This window comes from Aotus nancymaae, unplaced genomic scaffold, assembly GCF_030222135.1.
Source record: "Aotus nancymaae isolate 86718 unplaced genomic scaffold, 86718_ANA_hifiasm-v0.15.2.pri h1tg000092l, whole genome shotgun sequence".
Taxonomy (NCBI): domain Eukaryota; kingdom Metazoa; phylum Chordata; class Mammalia; order Primates; family Aotidae; genus Aotus; species Aotus nancymaae.
In genome coordinates, this window is record NW_026988507.1 from 4,924,035 (window position 1) to 4,930,034 (window position 6,000).

Genomic DNA, 6,000 nt, shown 5'->3' on the forward strand with positions numbered 1-6,000 from the left:
TAAAATGGACTGTTTTTTTTTAAAACCAATAATTAGTTTTTCTCCTACTAATTTATGTAAGATATGGTATTCGTAAACAATCATTAATGCATTGTTTTTATACTTTTGAATGACTTTTGAGAATATGTAGATTGTAATTGTTACTAAGGGAGTTTGTTTTAAATCCGTGCTGTACCCATGTTTAGCCTGATTTGGTTTTACCAGCCCCTTGGTACTATCACAGCTCCTCCACCCTCCAAGCAGAAGACTGACTATATTTTAAAACTGGTTGTGAAAGGAAGTCACATGGTTGCTTCTTCACGAGGAATTTCTCTGACCTAAATCTGCATTCTTTCCCTCTTCTCTCCACCTACACCTCCCTGCTACTCCTGTCTCTCATACACACAGTGGCAAGAACACAGAAAAAAGGCTTAGGATTTTTACCAAAGGTCTGGAAATTCCAGAAAATGTCCCTAGCATCATACTATTTTTGCCCTCTGTTCATTAAGTCAACAATTTAAACTCTGATCCATCTCCAAATTCTTCCTCTCCTCAAATGCACCTTTGTTCCCCTCTTTTTTTTCCTTATATGAGAAAGTTTTTTTTTTTTCTTTTTTTCTATCAGAACCTTTTCCAGACCTCAGAATTCACAAAAAGTTCAGGTGAGGGAAGGTTGTATGGGGCGGGGGTCTTCCTTGCCTATATATTTAACCACCACTGGGGTAAATGTGGGGTGGCCTTGATTTCACATGGGTGTAAAGCATCCATGTGGAAAGGCAATCATGGCCCCGGGGATATGACCACATCGGCTGGAAGGCAGGTTCTATCCTTCGTGGCTACAGCTTCTCACAAAGGAAAGTCCATATATTTAGACCCAGGATAGCAAACCTTCAGAGCCTCTTTCTTCCCGATCTCCAGGGGCAGAAGAGAGGGCAGGAAGAGAACTGACATGGCTTCTAAATGGCCACACTGAACAGTATCTACTTTTGTGTTTCAGGTTAGAAAAAAAACCCTAATGAGTGGTGAGAGAAGAAAGTGGTTAAAAAGAAAGAATGGGCCCGGTGCAGCGGCTCACGCCTGTAATCCTGGCACTTTGGGAGGCAGAGGTGGGCGGATTACCTGAGATCGGAAGTTCAAGACCAGCAGAGGTGGGCGGATCACCTGAGATGGGAAGTTCAAGACCAGCCTGACCAACATAGAGAAACCCTGTCTCTACTAAAAATGCAAAAATTAGCTGGGTGTGGTAGCGCATGCCTGTAATCCCAGCTAATTGGGAGGCTGAGGCAGGAGAACTGCTTAAAACCTAGGAAGGGGAGATTGCAGTAAGCCGAGATCTCACCACTGCACTCCATCCTGGACAACAAGAATGAAACTCTGTCTCAAAAAAAAACAAAGAAGGAAGGAAGAAAAAAATTAAATATCCTCATAGACATCTCAACCCAAATACAATATTTATAGGTAATACTTGTAGAAACTTTCTAAACCGGGGAATACACACACGCAAACACATGGCCACATGTAATACATAATACAAATAAATATCAATTTATTTTATTGGGGTGAGTGGGTCTCGAGAAGAAATATGGAAGGATGATCAGTTATAGGTCTCCATTTTTCAAAAGTCAGCAAGCAGTCCAGAGATACCATAGAGACAACATTTCTGAATCTAAACAGTGAAAAAGGCTATAAAGGGGCCATTGTTCTCTCCTGGAACTTTTCATCCTTACCTGTTTTTTAAAATTTAAAAATATCCCTGCAAAAGCATTTACCTTAAAACCTAATCAGGCTGGGCTTGGTGGCTCACGCCTGTAATCCCAGCACTTTGGGACGCCAAGGCCAGCAAATCATGAGGTCAGGAGTTCGAGACCAGCCTGGCCAACATGGTGAAACCCTGTCTCGACTAAAAATATAAAAAATTAGCTGGGCATAGTGGTGAGCACTTGTAATCCCAGCTAGTTGGGAGGCTGAGGCAGGAGAATTGCTTGAACCCGGGAGGTGGAGGTTGCAGTGAGCCAAGATCATGTCACTGCACTCCAGCCTGGGTGATAGAGTGAGACTCCGTCTCAAAGAAAAAAAAATCTGATCAGCCAGTATCTTCATTATCAGACAGTTGTTAAAAACAATATCCCGCTTTCGGCCGGAACCGCCATCTTCCAGTAATCCGCCAAAATGACGAACACAAAGGGAAAGAGGAGAGGTACTCAATACATGTTCTCTAGGCCTTTTAGAAAACATGGGAGTTGTTCCTTTGGCCACGTATATGCGAATCTATAAGAAAGGTGATATTGTGGACATCAAGGGAATGGGTACTGTTCAAAAAGGAAGGCCCCACAAATGTTATCATGGCAAAACTGGAAGAGTCTACAATGTTACCCAGCATGCTGTTGGCATTGTTGTAAACAAACAAGTTAAGGGCAAGATTCTTGCCAAGAGAATTAATGTGCGTATTGAGCACATCAAGCACTCTAAGAGCCGAGATAGCTTCCTAAAACGTGTGAAGGAAAATGATGAGAAAAAGAAAGAAGCCAAAGAGAAAGGTACCTGGGTCCAACTGAAGTGCCAGCCTGCCCCACTCAGAGAAGCACACTTTGTGAGAACCAATGGGAAGGAGCCTGAGCTGCTGGAACCTATTCCCTATGAATTCATGGCATAATAGGTGTTAAAAAAAATAAAAGACCTCTGGACTGTTAAAAAAAAAAAAAAATCCCTCTAATAGTAGTAATAGTTTATAGAGTGATAATGGGGAGGGCAGATACTAGGAAGAACCTTGCCCCCTTCAGCATTTCCTTGAATGCACTCTAACCAAATCATTCATAATCAACTGCTCAGCCTGATAGGATAACTAGTTCTGCTTATCCCCTTGCTGAAGAGCAGTGACTCATCTGTTGTTTTGGTAGTTATGATGAAAGTGTAAAAGGCATTTCAAATCAGCTAGAGTAAGAACATGATAACCCTGCTGGGTGGCTTCTCCCTTTATCTCTTCTATTATATAAATACTACCCCAGGCTAAAGGCTGAATATTTGTTAATCTGGTCATTTAACAATGAGTCTTTTAAAAAAGTTGTTGAATTGTTTTTCCATAGGGATCCAAAAGGTCTAGTTATACCTACCATAAATAGGAGGAAAAAGCAAGAGGAGATGCTTTTGAACAGTTTGCACCCTCTAAGAAGCAAGGAATGGAAAGACTGTTACCTGCTGTAGGGTTATGTATTTTACAAATTTGCTAAGCACTGTAGTATGACACATAGTATACTCTCATGTGCTAAGCAAATTTTTAAAATGAGAGAAAATGTTCTAACTCAACTTCCTCTTTTTTTTTTTTTTTTAAATAAAGATGGGGTTTCACCATGTTGGTCAGGCTGGTCTTGAACTCCTGACCTCAGGTGATCCACCCACCTTGGCCTCCAAAGTGCTTGGATTACAGGCGTGAGCCACCACGCCTGGCCTCAACGTCCTCTTTTCAAGTCTCTCCTCTTGTCTCAAATTCTGCTCTAGAAAAAGAGTATCTACCTAGGTTGAAAATGAGAAGATCTTCAAATATGAACCTAATAAGGCCTTGATTTAGCTCAAGTCTTTACTATGCTACTTAGAAGCTGTGTCAACTTGGGCAAATTGCTTAACTTTTGCATGTCAGTTTCCTTCTTTGTGGTGGGAAGAAGAGACCTGTTGGAGATAAAAATAGCTCACACATTGTATATCAATGTTCTCCTCACACAAAAAATATTTACTTACTCTTACTATGGGCTGTCCACTTGGGATATAGTGGTAAACAAGACACAGAACACATCCTCAAGAAGCTTATAGTCTGATGAAAACTTTTATTTGAGGGCCTACTATGTATGAGGCATGCATTTGCTGAGGACTTTCACACATGTAGCATCAATTAATCCTCACAATAGGAGTGTTATCCCTCAGGATTTCTGGCCACTTACAACCTCCACTCTGGCCTGTGACTGAATAGTTTATTTATTTCAATAAATATTTATTGAGGGCATACTATGTGCTGGGCACTGTGCTAGACACTGCAGATTTAGTGGGGAATCTTGTTGTTGGATCAGCTGTATTCATTGGGCACCTCTCGTGTGAGGTTCTGGTTTTCTCATCTAGTCTTCACACCATGGATGTGTGATAGAAATTATCCCCAGTTTACAGAAGAGGAAACTGAGATTCTGAGGGGTTAAACACAAAGGATACATAACAAGGATATTTTCAAGGTTATAGTGTGAACTGCTATGGTAAAGAGACTACAAAATGTAGTGGCTTCATTCATTAATGTTTATTTCTGTCCCTCTTAACAGGTCAGTGTGAGCATGCATTTCAGGCTGTTGGAGCAGCTCTGCTCCATGATGTCAATCTGAAACCCAGATTTCCTTTCTCTGTCATCTCCTGCATGGCCAAAGCTAGATCACCATCATAATCATGTCCTAGCATATGGGAAGGAGGAAAGACAATATTCAAGGCAAGTAACTTTGTTCAAAGTAGATGCCCCCAAGTTGTGGAAATCTTTTCAAATTATATCCTGCTAACCTGAACTTAGTTGCATGGCCACATCTAGCTGCAAGGGAGGCTGGGAAATGTAGCCTATGGCTGGGTAGTCATGTGCCCAGCTGAAACTTAGGAGATTCTACTAATTAGTAAACATAAGGTGACAATGAACACTAAAACAATTAGTAGTATCTGGCATAACTAGTAAGTGATGAAGCAGGACTTTAAAATCAGATTTGCTTGAATCTATTCCATGTCATCACCTCTTAGACACAGAACTGACTACTCTGGTTCTGTTATCTGTCTGCCTGCAATGTAAAATAATACAAATAAGTAAAGTTTCATTAGCATAGTTTAGGAACAATCAGTTGGAATTGGGTGTCAAGTTCCCAAAAATGTTTGGGCATTTAAAAAGTTTTTTTTTTCTTACAGATGCCAATTTTTTCTCCAGTTTTCTTGGAAACATCTTAAACTTCTAGCAGCCTAGCCTTGTGACTCATGTGAACTACTTGTGTAAAAGTTACATAAGATAGAAAAATACAGCCACTTCAAAAAAGAAAGAGAGAGAGACAGAAAGAAAGAAAAAAAGAGAAAGAAAAAAGAAGGAAAGAAGGGAGGAAGGGAGGGAGGAAGGGAGAAAATCAAATCTGCCATCTCCTTGACAAATCTGTAACAGGAGTTTTTTTTTTTTTTTTTTTGAGATGGAGTTTTGCTCTCTTGCCAGGCTGGAGTGCAGTGGTGCAATCTCGGCTCACTGCAACCTCCGCCTCCTGGTTTCAAGTGATTTTCATGCCTCAGCCTCCCAAGTAGCTGGGATTATAGGCATATGCCACCATGCCCAGCTAATTTTGGTATTTTTTAGTAGAGATGGGGTTTCACCACATTAGCCAGGATGGTCTCAATCTCTTGACCTCATGATTCGCCTGTCCTGGCCTCCCAAAGTGCTGGGATTACAGGTGTGAGTCACCACGCCTGGCATTTTTTTTTTTTTTTTTTTTTTTGAGATGGAGTCTTGCTCTGTCACCCAGGCTGGAATACAGTGGCGTAATCTCGGCTCACTGCAATCTCCACCTCCTGGGTTCAAGTGATTCTCTTGCCTCAGCCTCCTGAGTAGCTGGAATTACAGGTTCACATCACCACACCTGGCTAATTTTTGTATTTTTAGTAGAGACAGGGGTTTCACCATGTTGGTCAGGCTGGTCTTGAACTCCTGACCTCATGATCCACCCACCTCAGCCTCCCAAAGTGCTGGGATTATAGGCCTGAGCACCCACGCCCACCCAACAGGATATATTTTTTAAGTTTTATGGTGCAGCAAACTATAGGTTTGCTTAAAGTTGGCTAATGCAGGAAGAGATAGTCAGGAAAATAGTAACATCTTTTCTCTTTCCTGAAAGCTCTCTCGCCACCCAACCCCTACCAACAGAGATCTTTGAAACTATATTTTAGGCTGAAAGAGGAATAAACCATGTTTTCATATTCACTTTTGAGGGAAAGAGAGAACAGAGGATCAAGGAATATACACTTTTTCTTTCC

The 6,000-nt window shown here is 41.2% G+C and overlaps 1 pseudogene; it reads left to right on the forward strand.

Annotated features, from left to right (window-relative positions):
- Positions 1-2,148: 2,148 nt before the first annotated feature.
- LOC105721838 (large ribosomal subunit protein eL21-like) lies at positions 2,149-2,667 on the forward strand (annotated as a pseudogene).
- The last annotated feature ends 3,333 nt before the right edge of the window (positions 2,668-6,000 follow it).